Source organism: Oryctolagus cuniculus, chromosome 16 (genome assembly GCF_964237555.1).
Source record: "Oryctolagus cuniculus chromosome 16, mOryCun1.1, whole genome shotgun sequence".
Lineage (NCBI taxonomy): Eukaryota > Metazoa > Chordata > Mammalia > Lagomorpha > Leporidae > Oryctolagus > Oryctolagus cuniculus.
Window position 1 is genome coordinate 2726334 of NC_091447.1, and position 18860 is coordinate 2745193.

At 39.6% G+C, this 18860-nt stretch overlaps 1 long non-coding RNA gene across 5 annotated transcripts in view; it reads left to right on the top strand.

Annotated features, from left to right (window-relative positions):
• LOC138845787 (uncharacterized) overlaps nt 1–18860 on the top strand; it is a 44359-nt gene that overhangs the window by 13013 nt on the left and 12486 nt on the right. For 2 of the 5 annotated variants that reach the window (XR_011382935.1, XR_011382938.1), the window contains exon 1: nt 347–10305. This is a non-coding gene — a long non-coding RNA (uncharacterized lncRNA). Of the gene's footprint in view, nt 1–346; nt 10306–18860 lie in introns of those variants that run through there. The other 3 variants (XR_011382937.1, XR_011382934.1, XR_011382936.1) reach the window with 3 other exon arrangements.

The window sequence follows — 18860 nt, forward strand, 5'->3', positions numbered from 1 at the left end:
TATAAATAACTCCATTAAAGACACTTAAACTGGCTGCAGAGTGGGCATACACAGCGCCTGGAAAAGTCCACATGAGCTTGTTCCTGATTCAGGTCTCCAACAGCTGAGCTGAGATACCCTGGCTCCCATGGTGATTTTGAACAGAACAGTGATTCAAATTCTTTTTACTCCAAGTTAAAAATTGTTAGATTTCTATCTCAGAGTAAATCATTGCTTGCAAACATAAGAAACATTAATATTAGGGCTAGTGTTTTGATACAGTGGGTTAACCTGCAGCTTAGCACACTGCCATCCCATATCAGAGCACTGGTTAGAATCCCAGATACTGTGACTCTGATCCAGCTCCCAGCTAATGCACCTGAGAGGGCAGCAGAGATGGCCCAAGTACCTGAGTTCCTGCCATCCAGATGAGAGACCCAGATGGAGTTCCAGTCTCCTTGTTCCAGCCCTGCCTGTTGCAGCCATTTGGAGAATGAACCAGTGGGTAGAAGATCTCGCTTTCTCCTCCTGTCTCTTCATCTCTCTGATGGACTGCCTTTCAATTAAATAAAACTTAAAAAAAAGAAATATTAGCATTTAAATGCAAATTAATGGCAAAGATGAAATTTATAATTCTACTTTTCTCCTATTTCTTTCCTCCATATCCACAATTTCCAGTTGCCACACCAACTTTCTTACATAGCTTTATTATTCAAAATACTGTTTAAGAAGAGGACAACAGAAAGTGTTATATTCATTTGAGTTTTAAATTTGTTGGAAAAACATTTTATTCTCACTCAGAATGTGTTATCTGTGTTTTCCATTACCCTGAATGTTTTTCTTGTATCCTTTTATTTACAAATAAACCAGGAAATTACAAAAATTTTATTTATTAAGTGCAAAATGCAAGAATTACAAATATTGTTTCATTAAATCCATTTTTTGAATATTTTTATATTCATTTTTAAATTCATGTTGCATTTTAATATACAGTCATTTATTTGAACATAATAAGAAAATGCTCTTTTTTGAAAAAAAGATTCATTTATTAGTTTGAAAGGTCGAGTTACAGAGAGGGAGAGAGGCAGAGGAAGAGAGAGAGAAGTCTCTCATCCAGTGGTTCACTCCCCAAATGACTGCAACAGTCAGGTCTGGGCCAGGCAGAAGCCAAGAGCCAGGGACTTCTTCTAGATCTCCGATATAGGTGCAGGTACCCATGCACTTCGGCCATCTTCCGCTGCTTTCCCAGTTGCATTAGCAGGTAGCTGGGTCAGATGTGGAGCACCTGGGACTTGAACCAGTGCCCATATGGTAGGCTGGAGCTTCTGGTGGCAGCTGAACATGCTATGCCATAGCACTAGTCTCAGAACAATGATCTAAAGAGTTTGCTCAGAAATCATGGTAAATAATAAAATGACTAAATAGATGTAAGATTTTCATTAAATATAGTAAAAATGAATTTAAACATCCTATTTGATAACGTGAAGATTATTTTCAAATGTTAAAGAAAGGTTTTTATTATACAGATGATTAAAATCAAATAAGTTTTTAAATCCCTAAAAAGAAGGGAAAACATAGCTCTGAAACCTTATTCTTAACAAAACAAAACAGAAACAGTGCCCTCTGGGAAGACAGAAGAAATGAAAATCTGGGGAATTGGTGGAAGGCCAGGAGGCAGGGCTAATCTGGGAGCTGAGAATTCACACTCTGTTTCTTTAAGGCCTAGGTGCACTGAGGCCTGGTCCAGCCACACAAAGAAGGGGAGAGAAAATGAAGGCAGTCAGTGACCTGCAAATTACTTGGACACCTAGAGTCCCACTATTTCACTTTAGGTAGGAAAAAAAAATAGAAGACAAACAGAGAAAGAAAAAGCAAGACAGCAGAAAACAAACAAGCAAGCCAAGAAAAAAAAGTATTTATTTATTTTTATTATTTGACAGAGTTAGAGAGAGAGAGAGAAAGATCTTCCTTTTTACGTTGGTTCACTCCCCAAATGGCCGCTATGGCTGGCACTGCACTGATCTGAAGCCAGGAGCCAGGTGCTTCCTCCTGGTCTCCCATGCGGGTACAGGGCCCAAGCATTTGGGCCATCCTCCACTGCCTTAGTTTTTGCCACAGTGTCTTGACTTTCCCTGCCTGAAATGCTCACCTGGGCTTTTCAGTCAAACCAGAATGCCTTAAGGGTTGATTCTGAGAACAGAGTGCTACTTAAGGCAATTGCTGAGTAAAAGTATATGGACGCCCCCCCCCCCTTTTTTTTTGACAGGCAGCGTTAGAGAGAAAGAGAGAAAGGTCTTCCTTTTTCCATTGGTTCACCCCCTAAATGGCTGTTACGGCCGGCACGCTGCACGAATCCGAAGCCAGGAGCCAGGTGCTTCCTACTGGTCTCCCATGTGGGTGCAGGGCCCAAGCCCTTGAGCCATCCTCCAGTGCCTTCCTGGGCCACAGCAGAGAGCGGGACTGGAAGAGGAGCAACCAGGACTAGACCCTGGAGCCCATATGGGATGCTGGTGCAGCAGGTGGAGGAGTAACCAAGTGAGCCACAGTGCTGGCCCCGTATTTATTTTTTATAAATTATTTTCCCAAGGGTGGAGAAGGCGGAGGAAGAAAGGGACACTAGGTTTGTTTGGGTGTCAAATGGCATCTTGTGCAATTTCACTTAGAGAGCCTGTGTTTTGGATACCCACAAAGAGCGTGATCCTGTCCTGAGGATTTGGGCTCTCACAAACGGGCAGAAGAAAATAAACCAGGGATCAAATTAGGTGTCCCTGCTCCTCCTAGGAAATTCAAAACAGCCATAGGAAGCCCGACAGCCGCGGGTGGCTGCGAGCCGCCCGGAAGTGGTGTTCAAAGCAGCCTCTCCTTTCTCCCTTTGTGCTCCATCAGCAGCAAATTGACAAGCCTGCTCTCCCAATACCCCCACGTTCTAGGGCCTGACCTAACCTGCATGTTCCAGAGAAGGCTGCTGGGGCTCCCACACCAAGGAAAGGACAAGGACATCCCGGACGGGAGGTTGTGGATCTCATCGGAATAATCAGATAAGTCACATACGAGGTAATCTCTGCAAGTGTTACTAGCTGATTCAATTTCCAGAACTTCAGATGTCCTTTAATGTCTATTTCGTGACTCTATAAAAAATGGACTGGAGAGAAAAAACAAACATGAAAGCAGATTCTGAGATATCTGTGTTGTGTGCAGTTCATGATGTTTAGTGAGCAACAGTCTGAAGATGGAAATTGAGTCAAAGATGAATGATTCAACTTGGCCATGCTTCTTTAGAGTGCTTCCAAATAAAACAGCAGCTATAAGGCAAACATGTTTCTGCTTTAATCTTATTTTAAAATATCTTTCCACTTTCCTTGCATAATGATGATACACAAATTTTAGATGAATTAGATGTTTTTCCAATCATGTAAGCGACTGTTGGTATTATGATCACTGTCAAAGCTTTTACAGTTACTCTTGAAGACTTGCTTTACCAACATGTAAGTTTAGTGCATTGAGTGGGAATTGGGAACTTGCATTTTTCTTCCTTCAGGGTGCAAAAATTTCCATCACTGTGAAGGGTAATCCATGCAGTTTGGACTCTGCTCCATGACTGTGATTTGCATGTTGTAGAGAAGGAGCCAAGCTTGGGTTTCTGGGAGCTGGACTTCCACTGCTCCAGCAAATTCACTCAGTAACACCTGTTCCCAGCTCTACGATGAAGCTTCACGTTGCACTCCTCAAGAGTTCTAGAAACTGCAACTGAAAAACAAGAAAGGAAGAAGACATCTTCCTAGACACTTGAAGCAGGTTATTTTTCACATCCTTTTAAAAACTATATGACTATATCAAATGCTAGATAATAAAGAATGACCCATGAACAATGCAAAACCAAAACATTAAACTCATGGGAAAATGGAATTAACTTTGGGACAAAACATTTTTTTTGAATTAGTATAGACCTTTTTTTATAACATGTCTTTTCTATGAACTTTGTGAAGACGTCATGTACTTGAAGCTGTAGAGGTGTCATGGATACTACTGCAGTTCTATATTGCAGAGTTGAACAGGCTGCTTTTGTCCTTGACATGAAACACAGGTTGTCTTCCGGTTCTACAACTGTTTTCTTTCTTTCTATTCATGGGTTTCCTATTACCTGATATGCTATTGTGTTACTGTTAGTAACACATGCTTCTTTGTACCAGAGAGCCATCCACAAAATAAGCAGCCTGTTATCCAGCCATCACAAAGCCTGCTTGTAGAGCTAAGTACATTCCTTCCCAAAACATGGGGATTTTATCAGGCTAGTTAAGTGAGAAATGAAATATGGGGAGAAAAAAAGAATGATCATCTTGGGATCCTTGCATTCCTTGAATATCAACAGTCCTTGTCTCTCCCCGTGTCATTCAGGAACACTTTTCCTTTGATCATTTTAATTTCTGAATATTCTGAGCAAAAGCATTAGAAAAGTGGAACAAAAGGGAGGGGTGGTGCAGAAGATACAGAGTCTTTATTCCTAGATTTCAGTTGGAAAAATAATAGCCCTTTTATGCACCTGTGTAAGATTTTTTTTCATTTTTTTTTAAATATTATTTAAAAGGCAGAGAGACAGATACAGACAGACAGAAATTTTATATCCACCAGTTCACTCCCTAAATGCCTGCAACAGCCAATGCTGGGTCAGGCCAAAGCCAGGAGTCAAGAACTCCATCCAGCTGTCCCATGTCAGCAGCAGGGATCCAACTACTTGAGCCATCACCTATTGCCTCCCAAGTGCACTTTAGAAGGAGGTTGAAACTGGAAGTGGAGCTGGAACTCAAACCCAGGCATTCCGATGTGGGTCTTAAATGTTGCATCTGTCTTAAATGCAGTCTTAAATGTCTTCAAAGCACTGTCCTAAATGCTGCATCACATGGCAGCTCCTTACCAAAAAAATAATTTTTCAGATAGTGAACTTCGAAAGTTGAAGTGTTTATAATAAAGTGGAATGATAATTAGTACAATGAGGAAGGCTTAAGGCTACTTTTTTTTTTTTAAGATTTGTTTATTTATTTGAAAAGCAGAGTTACAGAGAGGCAGAAGAGAGAGAGAATCTTCCATCCACTGGTTCACTCCACAAATGGCCACACGGTCAGGGTCAGAGCTGCACCAATCCGAAACTAAGAGCCAGGAGATTCCTCTGGGTCTCCCATGCGGGTGCAGGACCCAAGTACTTGGGTCATCTTCTACTGCTTTCCCAGGCCATAGCAGAGAGCTGCATCAGAAGTGGAGCAGCTGGGACTCAAACCTGTGCCCATATGGGATGCCGGTGCTGCAGGTAGCTTTACCTGCTACGCCACAGTGCTGGCTCCCTGAGGCTACATTCTGAAGTTGAACCAATGTTGTACAAGAAAACAAAAACTAAAATGAAAACGATTGTCTTTTGCTGAAAATTTAACAAGATAGACAGCAAAAAGTCATATATATGTTTGCATATACCTCCCTATATATAGAAATATGAAATATACTTAAACTTCCTATAGGTTGTATTCATTTATTTATTTGTTTGTTTTGAAAGTCAGAGTTATAGAGAAAAGAGAGAGAAAGAGAGAAAAATCTTCTATCCACAGGTTCATTCCTCAAATGGCCACTTCAACCAGGGTAGGCCAAGCCGAAGTTCATAACCAAGAACTTTTTCCAGGTCTCCCATGTGGGTAGCAAGGGCCCAAGCACTTGGGCCTCTCTCCACTGCATTTTCCAGGTCATCAGCAGGCGACTGGATTGGAAGTGGAGCAACCAGGACACAAACTGGCATCCATATAGGATGCCATTATTGCAGGTGGTGGCTTTGATTGCCTTGGCATAAAGCCAGCCCCAGATTGTGTTCATTTTGCTAAACACTAGGTCAGTATTTTAATACAGACATTTAGAATGCAGATTTCAATAACAAGAATAGAGTTCAGCATAATTACCATGTCAATCAAGTGTCTGCATTTTTGAACTTCGTATTAGTGCATAATACTGAGTTACCACCTCTACTCACCACCGGGGCTTTCAAAGTGTTGTCAGAGACTTCTGTGGACTCCTGAAACCATTTCAGGGGGCCCATGAAGACAAAACTATTTCATAATAATACAAGATATTATTGTCCATTTTAGACTCATTTTCTGATGAGTGTACAGTGAAATATCCCAGGCTATGTGGTATGTGATTTTGCAACAGACTAAGTGTCAAAGCAGATGCAAGAATATAGCTGTCTTTTCTAAACCAGGCACTAACAAGATTTACAATTAAATAAGGCAATTCTTCCTATTAATTTTTTGCTTTAGAAAACAGCTATTTTTCATGAAATGTGCTATTAACATGTAATGGCTGTATGTTTGCTATTTTAAACCAATAAATAAAAATTTTGATTGCCTCATCTTTGACTTTTAACATGGTAAATACTAGCAGATAGCACTGGGTTTTGGATATGAGTTTTCTCCCAAATTCATTTAAAAGTTTAAGCCTCAATGTATTATGCTAATTGCATTTAAGACAGTGGAAACTTTATCCCACCTTGAGATTCAGAGATGGCACCTCTAGTAAATGATGAGATTGAATTAGGACAGTAGGGTGAGGTCCCCATAACTGAATCCTGACTTCACCTGAAAAGCAGATGCACACTCTGATCTCCTGCCATGTGATGATGCTCTGTGCCACCTTGGGACTTTGTCGGCAGAGCTGTCGTCAGATGCAACCATAGACCTTGTGCCTCTAGAATCATGAGTCAAAATCCTTGTATTTTTACAATAATACCAGCCTTCATCAGGTATTCATTATAGGAATGACGTGCTGACTAATACAAGTATTAGCTACATGTGGTACATCTCTTTGGGGTCTTAATTTCATAAGAGTTTTGAGAATTTCTGCTTTAGAACATACTGGATATTTGTGATATTCTTCCTTTGTAAACTTTAAAACTTGAAATTAATTTCAAATGCAGGTACTCATTCTTTGCTTTCCTTTTTGTCTGCTTTATTTACCTGTAGTAATGTGACCACAGCATAAGGGCTCAGTATATACCTATAATTAGTTGATGAGCTCAGCTTCATTTGGCAAAAAATGAAAAACTTCTGCAGTCTATACCAATTTCACCATTTCATTAAATTGTGTCAGTTTTCCTCTAACCATATTTTTCCTGATAATTTGGCAAATTATTCAGAAGATAATACTCTAAGATAATTAGAATTATCTAGTTAAAGATAATTATCTAATTATCTAGTTGAAGATAACGAATGCATTAGGCCTAAATGTATTGATAGTGACTGAGAGAGAACTTGTATCTTTATTTGTTTAATGACTTCCAGTCCTTTCCCCAGGGACATCACAATGCATCTGGAATAAAGATGCCTTGGTAATGTTTAATATTGTCCCACCCAGTACATGAGAATCAGCACTGTTCCCACAATAGGTTCCAGGAGTCAAAAACTCGTATAGATCATTCTGAGTTATTCTTCTGCCATACTGGATCTGACATATTCTCATTTGATTTAAAACCTAAGACATGTAAATTGACATTCAGTAGATGTAGCTTTTCTCAACTAAATTCTCTTGGAATCAGAAATGATAAAAAATGAAGCTGCTCCCCCAGATTCGGATGTAGGTTTTTTCCATCATTAAAAGATTGCTGCTAGCCATGTAATCAGCAAGTTAGTCTCAAGTGTCTCAGAATTTGGAGAAACTGTCTGCTAATTGCAAGCCACAAAGAAAAGCAAATGCAAAACCAATTAACTTCTGCCTTGACACATTTGTTGGCTAAAAGGTAGGGGTGGGGTAGGGCAGAGGTAACACTGGCCCTCACTAATTTTGATAGATACATTCTTGAGTATTGTAAACTAGAACTCTGTTGGATATGCCAATGAAAAGAGATAGCCAACAAGTCAGCAAGTATGTACAGGACACTGTAACTTTTGTTGTATGGCACAAACCAGTTTCACCAGAGGCTAATTTTGGTATCTGATATAAAGCCAGTACTATCAGACCATTTTCCCGATGCATAATTTGAGCTGACTGTGAGAGTCCATGCAGGAAAATGGAAATCTACTTATCCAATCTAACTGGTCTTAGGAAAGTTACTTAATGACTTTATAAGCAGGAAGTGATTGTAGATGCTACTTATTAGAGTATACATAGGAGATAGTTTTTGATGCTGACATGGTCATTCAAAAGAAATTTCATTGCAAGTTATTGAGACATGGAGACTATTTTGCAAATTAATCTTTGACACTGAAGTTCTTAAATTTCTTCAGAGGCGTATTTAGATCAATTTATTAGATAGCTCTCCTAGACGGGGCCTTTGGGTTAACCTTCATAGACTGTCCCTCAGTTCAGAACCTCCTACTGAAGACCACTGCTGTCAAAACCTGAAACAGTCCTCAGGACATGCTGCTCCACAAAGAGTCTCCAAACACTATTAGAGTATATGGGACCAGATTCCCTGGCTCCAAGTGTTCTTGCCAAAATATGAAACCTGTCTACCCTCATGACAATGAATTCTTTCCCATTCAGCTTTATATCCAATCCTCTTCCAAGGTTACATCATCAAAACCTGTTTCTGCCCATGCTTCCTTGGATCTTGTCAGCACATGCTAAATGAACACTGAGATTCCTTTGGAATATAGCATCTTCCTTACTGATAAAGGTCTAGTTGTGCTTCTCTGCCCATGTTGTCCTAAGAGTTAATTTTTGCTCTAGGTTTAGGAGAAATGATTGGCAGTGGTGATGAGTCCTGTGGAATGCAGACATCATCTTAGAAGACATCTACTTCAGAAACATTGCACTGTTTTCTGGCTGTGGGAAATGACTTCTTCTGCTAGCCAGGAGGACCTAGGAGACTGGAGAGAGCCCCAGATTTTCATGCTCATTCACTGAAATGTTACCCTCCCAGGTCTCAGAGTTCTGCCCCTTCTTCATCAGGGCCCTGTCTTTGACAGAAGACCTATTGAGCCTGAGGATTTCGTCTCCTTGTAAGTAAATAGCCAAATTCTAGGACCTCATGCTTTGGCCAAGTCTGCACGTGGCTGCAGGCCATAAAAATCTCCTTTATAGCTTGCCACACGGGCCCTCTGACTTTTAAACATGATTCTTAAGTTCTCAATTAACTGTCCCAAACCTTTTTCCTTTCAAAATCTTCTACATAGTTAAAAGAAGTTATTTCATTTTATTATCAGTAATATTATCACTGTCTCCATAATAATGAAGAACTGCAGATTCTGTACTTCTAAATGCTTTCTCTCCACTTGCACTTCTCCCCAGTGAACCAATGAAAGTTGAGGTTACTGTGATGCCATAGCATGCCAGAAGTTAATGTCATACCACTGTCACCAGCATGGGAGCCTCTAGCTTTACATGAGTGAACAACCCATCTTCAAATCTCTTCCTTAAAGTATGCTGTGTGGTACTACCCTGGTTTCCAACAAAACAGCAGCTGGGGCAAGGATTAACAGCTAGTGATTTATTTGAAGCTGAAATCTGAAGAAAACAAAGTAGAGAAATATAGGAAGTAGAAAATGTGATACATGGCCACACAGATTTATGCTCCATGAGATCTTATCAGATAACCCCCTGGCCACATGCAGCAACCTACACAGGTGATAAACAGTGAGATTGCTTCTTGGAGAGTTCCATCAGCTAGAGCAAGTGAAGGATAGTTTATCTGATTCTTCTGGTCTGCTCTCTCTCTCATTGGTCAAATTATCCCCAGTTGGTTTTTGTTAGAGTTTAGGCTGAATAATCCATCCCATTTGAGAGCTAGATGGAGACAAATTCATGCCCTGTCACATGATGTTCAATCCAAGTCTAGGAGCAATGATAGACATTAGATTTAAGATGCTATTGATCTCAGATAGCAAAATCACTTTGACCAGGAAGGAGTTAGTCACACATGCTTATTGAATTGCACCTGAGATTCCAAGGGGCAGTTCAAAAAGGTATATAATATGCACACATGCTACTGAAATTTATGAGTGAAGAATTCAGTAAAAAGAAAACTGCACATAGAAGGAAACACTTCCATAATTAATATTTGGGACTATTCATAATCTCAAGGTGTATAAAACACTTGATACCAGCCATCAAATTCTTCAGCATGTCTGGGAAAGTTGAAAAGCAGAAGGCTGTGTAGTTAGGTTTCCTGTCCACGCTGTAGGTTAGTGGGAAAGAGTGATATACTTGTAATTAAAGGCTACAGATTATGTTACAGAGCAATGAAGAAGAAAGAAAAATGCCTGGAAGTACAGCCTCTCAGTTTGAAGTCATTCGAGATCTGACTGTCCAGCTACTAAGTTCCTCCACCCCAGCCCATAGTCAAATTACTAACAGGTAGGTAAGAGAAGGGTTTTCTCAGGGCAGTTAGAAGGAGGAAACAGAGTAGAAAAATGAAAGAAGCTGCTAGTAAAACTGTGTTCATGGATCATTGCTGTACTTTTCAAGTTTTATGTGCATTCAAAGAAGCTAAGGATCTTATTATTAAAGAACAGATTCAGATTCTATAGTCTTTTGGGTACAAGTCTGAGATTCTGTTTCCAAAACTTTTCCAGGCGATGCCAACTGTGCCAGTTAGTGGATCACACTTTGACATACTATAGAATATCATATAGTATCATTGACTAATGTAGGTTATACGTAACACCACAGTGGGAGCCTGAGAGTGCCTTAACAGGAGCAAGTGCTGTTTTGTAGTTTGATAATGTGCAGGTTTTTGAAGTAGCATCACAAAATAGTCAAACTCTATCTGTTACAAAGATGCAGGTGAGAGACACAGGGGAATAAATCATACACAACAGAAACAACTGTCTATGCCGTGAAAAAGGCAAGAAGGGACTGGCATTGTGTTGCAGCTGGTTAAGCTGCCACCTGCAACACTGGTATCCAATATTGGTGTGCCAGTTCAAGCCTTGACTGCTCCACTTCCCATCCACTGCACCTGGGAAAGCAGTGGAGGATGGGCCAAGTACCTGGGTCCCTGCCACCCAAGTGGGAAAACTGGATGGAGTTCTGGACACCTGGCTTCATTGCAGCCATTTAGGGAGTGAACCAGCAGATGCAAGCTTTCTCTCTGTCTCTCCTTCTCTGTTACTTTGCCTTTAAAGCAAATAAAATAAATCTTTTTTATTTTTTTTAAGCAAGACAGGGAATTTAGGAAAAGTCAGGAAATAATGTAGGAGCTTGATGAATGAGTTGAAGTTAGCACTATTAGATCTGTGATAAATGGAAACAGACCATATCTCCGATGGTTGCATGAAAGGGAAGGCAGAGATGAAAATAGCAAAGGAATATGGATCTCAGACTTCTGGATGATTGATCAAAAGTGACCATAGTTCTAAAGATCACTTAAATATAGAAACAGTTCTTTATCCAATTCCCACAGGTAAAAAGTTTAGGATTGTGTGGCTTGAATGCAATAGTTGGACTCTCACTTTGGTTTGCTAGAATTTCCTAACAGCCTAGAGACCTTCAGAGAAGACAGACAACATTAAATTGTAAGCATAAGTCCAGAAAAATGAAGGGGGACTGGGGAAGAGTGGGTTAATGTTGATCAAGGCCAACCTTTTCTCCCTTGAAACATTTGCCTAGTCCTACTTTGGTACAGAAGTCTGTCTGAAAATATGAGTAAAATGGACACAACTCCATTCTTCACCATTCTTTGGGAGCAAACTCAAAGGGATACACTAAGTCACCCCCAGAAAGTGGTTCCTAACTTCCTAAAGCTTAAATAATAAAGTAAAGAATCGAGGGAAAGTTGTGAGCTGACATTAAGACTTTTTTCTTCCACAGAGACAAAACGTGTTCTTAAAATGGTTCTTAAGACCCGCAACAGGGCCTGGTGTTGTGGTATAGCAGGTTAAGCCACCACCTGCAGCACATCCCATATGGGCAATGGTTCATGTCCCAGCTGCTCTACTTCTAGTTGAGCTTCCTGTTAATATGCCTGGGAAAGCAGAGGAAGATGGCCTAATTGCTAGGGTCACTGCACTCACATGGAGACCAGAAAGAAACTCCTGGCTTTGGTCTGGCCCAGCCCCAGCCATTATGGCCATTTGGGGAGTGAGCCAGCAGATGGATGACCTCTCTTACTGTCTGTCCCTCTCTCTCACTCGTTAACTCTGCTTTTCAAATAAATAAAATAATTCTTTTATTTTTTCAAAAAGACCCACAACAGCCAAGACACTTGGTAAAGGTCTTCAACATTGCAAAATTTAATAGAGACTTGTACAATCATATTAATAATCTTCTAATAAAAATCATAAACCAAATACTTCTCCCACTTTGCAGATGAGTCTTGCTAAAATTTCCAGAAAATCTTTTGAAAGCATTTTATAATTAGTGAAAATGTCTTGAATAAAAACCATTGTGAATTTAATAACCATAAGATAAAAACATCAAAATCTATGCTTCTAAACCAGAAAAGTCTCTTCTGATTGCAACTGTTCTACTGATTCTTATTATTTGAGAGAAAGAGGCAGAGCTAGATGATCAAAGTCTTCCCATCTGTTTGTTCATTTGTTAATTCCTTAAATGCAGGATTCATCCCTGGGTTACAAGAATAGTTCCTCTCACACAGATCAATAAATGTTATTCACTACATTTATAGCATGAAGTATAAATCACTTGATCATCTGAATAAACCCAGAAAAAACACATGATAAAATTCAAACTTTTCATGATAAAAATCTTCAACAAACTATGTGTAGAAGGAATTTACCTCAACATAATGAAGGCCATATGTAAAAAGCTCATAGCTAATATCATACTCAATGGTTGAAATCAAATCTTTTTTTAAAGATAATGAACAAGCTAAGGATATCCACTCTTGCAACATCCATTCAATGTAATGATAGAAGTCTTAGCCACAGCAAGTAAACAAGAAAAAAAAAATCCAAAGAGGAAAGCAAGGGCTATAAATATTCTGTTAGCAAAAGATTGAACCTTCTTGTAGAAATCTCTCAAGACTACACACAAGTAGAAATTAAAAATGAATTCAACAAAGTTTCTTGATACAAACCAACACACAGAAATCAGTTGCATTTGTTTTTTAAAAATGTTTTTTCTACTTACTTATCTGAAAGAGTTACAGAGAAAGATGGAAAGACAGAGACAGAGAGAGAAAGAGAAAGAGACCTCCCAACTGCTTATTCACTTCCCAAATGGCCTCAATGGCTGGGGCTGGGTCAGGCTGAAGGCAAGAGCCTGGAACTCCATCTGTGTCTCCTATGTAGGTTGCAGGGACCCAAATACTTGGAACACCTGCTGTTGCTTTCCCAGGCAAAGTGGAACAGCTGGGATTTGAACCGGAGTTCATAAAGGATGGCTACATTGCAGGTGATGGCTTAGCCCACTGCACCACATTGCAGACCCCACTCAACTCACCCACATGGGAAATCTGCATTGCCCCTGGCTCTGGCACAGACCCAACCCTAATCATTTTGGAAATTTGGGGAGTGAAGTAGTGAACTAGAACTCTTTGCCTAGCTACTTCTCCGTGTCTCTCTTTCTCTGTGTCTGTCTCTCACTCTCCATCTATCTCTGTCACTGTGTCTTTCAAATAAATAAATACAGCTCTTAAAAAAGATATTACACAAGAATAAATCTGTAGGTTGTATAAAAATTTACATCATTTGGGGACAGCGTTGTGACGTAGAGGATTAAGCCTCTGCCTGCAGCACAGGCATCTCATATGGGCACCAATTCAAGTCCCAGCTGCTCCACTTGCAATCCAGTTCCCTGCTAATGTGCCTGGGAAAGCAGTGGAGGATGGCCCAAGTCCTTGGGCCCCTTCACCATGTGGGAGACTGGAAGAAGCCCCAGGTTCCTAGCTTCAGCTGTCATAGCCATTTGGGGAGTGAACCAATGGATCAAAGATATTTCTCTCTCTCTCCCCTTCTCTTTCTGTATAACTTTCAAATAAATAAATGAGTCTTTAAAAAAATAAAAATAAATTAAGTCATTTTATAAGAGGCTTGACTGAGTATCTCTAGATTTTATTATCCGGAGTGGCTCCTGGGCCCAATTCCCCCACAGCAACCAAAAGACAATGCAGTTAATTATTACATCATCCCAGAAAAGAAAGGAAAATAAGTGTGAAGTTTGTGCTATATTTATAATTATCAGCATAACAACTCTTATTAGCACTCTGGGTTTTCTGTTGCAGATTAAGGATGCTGCATGTGTTAACTGGTTCTCAGCCTGAAGGACTTTGTTATTTCTTGGAAAGAAGGAACTCCAGCATCCTATACTCTCAGTGTTTATTTGTCTAGCAATGTCTTTTATTTTTCCTTCATTTTTAAAAGGGTGGTTTTTCTGGATATAAGGTCTTTTACTTCATTTTCACTTCTACCACTAGATGACGAATTTCCAGTGCCTCTTCCTGCCAGCATTTCTGGTGGGAAGTTAACTGTTCATGGTATTGAACCTCTTGTATATAACAAGCTGTTTTCCTCTGGCTGCTTCACATTCACAATCTGCCCTTGTCACTCAACGCTGGACTTTAAAACAACTGGTTCTCAGTGTTGCTCTGTTTCTATTACTGTTGGTTGGTTGTCTTCAATATGAAAATCAACCTTTTTATTCATAATTAGGGATATTTCTCTGTACTTTTCCTCGTTAATTCTCTCTCTGATACACTCATTACATGCATTTTTATGTGTTTAGTAGCATTCCCAATCCTCTAAGCTTTTATTCTCTTTTCCCATTATTGATCTTCAGGTTGCCTAATTTCTACTGGTCTATATTCAGCTCTGACACTTTCTTCTCCTAGTTGTTGCTGTTGTCTTCTTTATCTTTTTTTTAAATTTCTATTCCAGAATTTCCATTTCCTCTTTTTAGTAATATTTTTAGCTTTATTGATATGTACTACTTGATTATACCTTCCTTTATCTTGTTAGACATAGTGTCTCCTAGCCTTTGAATATGTTTCTAATAAGTGCTTAATTTTTTTTTAAGATTGATTTATTTATTTGAAAGAGTTACACAGGGAGACGAAAGGCAGAGAGAAAGAGAGAGAGAGGTCTTCCATCCGACGATTCATTCCTCAGATGGCCACAGTGGCCAGAGCTGTGCTGATCCAAAGCCAGGAGCCAGGAGCTTCTTTCGGGTCTCCCACATGGATGCAGGGGCCCAAGGACCTGGGCCATCTTCTACTGCTTTCCCAGGCCATAGCAGAGAGCTGGATCAGAAGTGGAGTAGCCAGGTCTAGAAACAGCACCCATATGGCATGCAGCATTTCAGGCCAGGGCGTTAACCCACAGCACCACAGTGCCGGCCCCTTTAATAAGTGCTTTCAAGCTCACCATCCTATCACCAAGATCCCTTTTAAGGCAATTTTTATTCCTTCCCACATTTTCCTGTGTGCAGTTCCCATTTTATGGCAGTTTTACTTTTATTAGAAGCTGAATATTTTAAATACCTTTCAGCAAATCTGGACACTGATAAACCTCAGGGAGTTGTTTCTGCCCTTTGCTGATTCGTTTAATGACTTGATTGAATTATTTATATTTTAATTTAATTTAATTTAATTTTTTTAAACTTTTATTTAATGAATATAAATTTCCAAAGTACGGCTTATGGATTACAATGGCTTCCCCCCCATATCGTCTCTCCCACCTGCATCCCTCCCCTTTCCCACTCCCTCTCCCCTTCCATTCACATGAGGATTCATTTTTGATTCTCTTTATATACAGAAGATCAGTTTAGCATACATTAAGTAAAGATTTCAACAGTTTGCTCCCACACAAACATAAAGTGATAAATAATAGATGATTTTTTAAATGATGATGAAATCAGATCAGACCTATTGTCATGTTTAATCCCAGTGAGAGTCAAGTTGGGAATTGATAATTTCTTTTTTTTTTTTTTTTTACAGAAGATCAGTTTAGTATACATTAAGTAAAGATTTCAACAGTTTGCACCCCCATAGAAACACAAAGCGAAATATACTGTTTGAGTACTCATTATAGCATTAAGTCTCAATGTACAGCACATTAAGGACAGAGATCCTACATGAGGAGTAAGTGCACAGTGACTCCTGTTGTTGACTTTACAAATTGACACTCCTGTTTATGGCATCAGTAATCTCCCTATGCACCAGTCATGAGTTTCCAAGGCTATGGAAGCCTTTTGAGTTCACTGACTCTTATCTTGTTTAGACAAGGTCATATTCAAAGTGGAGGTTCTCTCCTCCCTTCAGAGAAAGGTACCTCCTTCTTTGAAGACCTGTTCTTTTCACTGGGATCTCACTCACAGAGATCTTTCATTTAGGGTTTGTTTTGTTTTGTTTTGTTTTGTTTTGTTTGCCAGAGTGTCTTGGCTTTCCAAGCCTGAAATACTCTCATGGGCTTTTCAGCCAGATCGGAATGCCTTTAGGGCTGATTCTGAGGCCAGAGTGCTGTTTAGGACATCCACCATTCTATGAGTCTGCTGAGTATCTCGCTTCCCATGTTGGATCACTCTCCCCTTTATTTATTCTGTCAGTTAGTATTAGCAGGTACTAGACTTGTTTATGTGCTTCCTTTGACTCTCAGTCCTATCATTATGATCAATTGTGAACTGAAATTGATCACTTGGACTGGTGAGATGGCATTGGTACATGCCACCTTGATGGGATTAAATTGGAGTCACCTGGTATGTTTCTAACTCTACCATTTGGGGCAAGTCAGCTTGAGCATGTCCCAAATTGTACATCTCTTCCCTCTCTTATTCTCACTGTTATATTTAACAGGGATTGCATTTCAGTTAATTTTCAACACTTAAGAATAACTGTGTATTAATTACAGAATTAAACCAGTCATATTAAGTAGAAGAGACAAAAAAACTACTAAGAGGGATAATGTATTAAGTTGTTCATTAACAGTCAGGGCTATGCTGATCAAGTCACCATTTCTCATAGTGTCCATTTCACTTCAACAGGTTTCCTTTTTGATGTTCAGTCAGTTGTCACCGATCAGGTAGAACATATGGTATTTGTCCCTTTGGGACTGGCTTATTTCACTCAGCATGATGTGTTCCAGATTCCTCCATGTTGTTGCAAATGACTGGATTTCGTTGTTTCTTACTGCGGTATAGTATTCTAAAGAGTACATATCCCATAATTTCTTTATCCAGTCTACCGTTGATGGGCATTTAGGTTGGTTCCAGGTCTTAGCTATTGTGAATTGAGCTGCAATAAACATTAAGGTGCAGACCGCTTTCTTGTTTGCCAATTTAAATTCCTTTGGGTAAATTCCAAGAAGTGGGATGGCTGGGTCGAACGGGAGGGTTATCTTCAGGTTTCTGAGGAATCTCCAGACTGACTTCCATAGTGGCTTGACCAGTTTGCATTCCCACCAACAGTGGGTTAGTGTCCCTTTTTCCCCACATCCTCGCCAGCATCTGTTGTTGGTAGATTTGTGTATGTGAGCCATTCTAACCGGGGTGAGGTGAAACATCATTGTGGTTTTGATTTGCATTTCCCTGATTGCTAATGACCTTGAACATTTTTTCATGTGCCTGTTGGCCATTTGGATTTCCTCTTTTGAAAAATGTCTATTGAGGTCCTTGGCCCATCTCTTAAGTGGGTTGTTTGTTTTGATGTTGTGGAGTTTCTTGATCTCTTTGTAGATACTGGTTATTAACCCTTTATCTGTTGCATAGTTTGCAAATATTTTTTCCCATTCTGTCGGTTGTCTCTTCACTCTCCTGTTTCTTTTGCAGTACAAACTTCTCAATTTGATGCAATCCCAATAGTTGATTTTGGCTTTGACTGCCACCTCCCGGGTCTTTTCCAGAAATTCTTTGCCTGTGCCAATATCTTGAAGGGTTTCTCCAATGTTCTCTAATAACTTGATGGTGTCAGGTCGTAGATTTAGGTCTTTAATCCATGTTGAGTGGATTTTTGTGTAAGGTGTAAGGTAGGGGTCTTGCTTCATGATTCTGCTCGTGGAAATCCAATTTTCCCAACACCATTTATTGAATAGACTGTCCTTGCTCCAGGAATTAGTTTTAGATCCTTGATCAAATATAAGTTGGCTGTAGATGTTTGGGTTGATTTCTGGTGTTTCAATTCTGTTCCATTGGTCTATCCATCTGTTTCTGTACCAGTACCATACTGTTTTGATTACAACTGCCCTGTAGTATGTCCTGAAATCTGGTATTGTGATGCCTCCAGCTTTGTTTTGTTGTACAAGATTGCTTTAGCTATTCGAGGTCTCTTGTGTCTCCATATAAATTTCAGCACCATTTTTTCCAGATCTGAGAAGAAGGTCTTCGGTATCTTGATTGGTATTGCATTGAATCTATAAATTGCTTTTGGGAGAATGGACATTTTGATGATATTGATTCTTCCAATCCATGAGCATGGAAGATTTTTCCATTGCTTGGTATCCTCTTCTATTTCTTTCTTTAAGGTTTTGTAATTTTCATCGTAGAGATCTTTAACGTCCTTGGTTAAGTTTATTCCAAGGTATTTGATTGTTTTTGTAGCTATTGTGAATGGGATTGATCTTAGACGTTCTTCCTCAGCCATGGCATTGTCTGTGTATACAAAGGCTGTTGATTTTTGTGCATTGATTTTATACCCTGCCACTTTGCCAAAATCTTCTATGAGTTCCAATAATCTCTTAGTAGAGTTCTTTGGGTCCCCTAAATAATCATGTCATCTGCAAAGAGGGCTAGTTTGAGTTCTTCCTTCCCAATTTGTATCCCTTTAATTTCTTTTTCTTGCCTAATAGCTCTGGCTAGAACCTCCAGAACTATATTGAATAGCAGTGGTGAGAGTGGACATCCCTGTCTGGTCCCAGATCTCAGTGGAAATGCTTCCAACTTTTCCCCATTCAATAGGATGTTGGCTGTGGGTTTTTCATAGATTGCTTTGATTGTATTGAGGAATGTTCCTTCCAAACCCA